A 393-nucleotide genomic window follows, 5' to 3' on the forward strand; every position below is an offset into this window, starting at 1 on the left:
TATTGTCTGATGCTGTCCTAAAGAGTGACTTTATTTTGTTAAGTTCCCCTTCTCTACCTTACTCCTTTTTGAAAAAGGGATCTGTTCCCTGTCAGTTTGTGAGGATGGAAGGAACCATACTTCCTACATGTAGTTGATGAAGATCTGGCACCCAGGACAGAAGTTAATTGGTAGTGTCTAAGTAGTCTGCTTCGCTGAAGGAAAGAGAAGATATTGTTTCGGTAGATTGAATCCTGACCTAGGCAGAGGTAGTCCTGAGAGAGCACTTTGTCTCTTGAGAAGCCTACAGAATCCAGGCAGGTTTAGAGTATGTTGTGAGCCATATGTATGTAAATCTGTTACCCCATACCCATCAGAGCCCTAGAAGACCCTTATTGGTGGCCTGACAACTAC

The sequence above is a fragment of the Gracilinanus agilis genome, chromosome 1, assembly GCF_016433145.1.
Source record: "Gracilinanus agilis isolate LMUSP501 chromosome 1, AgileGrace, whole genome shotgun sequence".
In the NCBI taxonomy this organism is placed as follows: Eukaryota; Metazoa; Chordata; class Mammalia; order Didelphimorphia; family Didelphidae; genus Gracilinanus; species Gracilinanus agilis.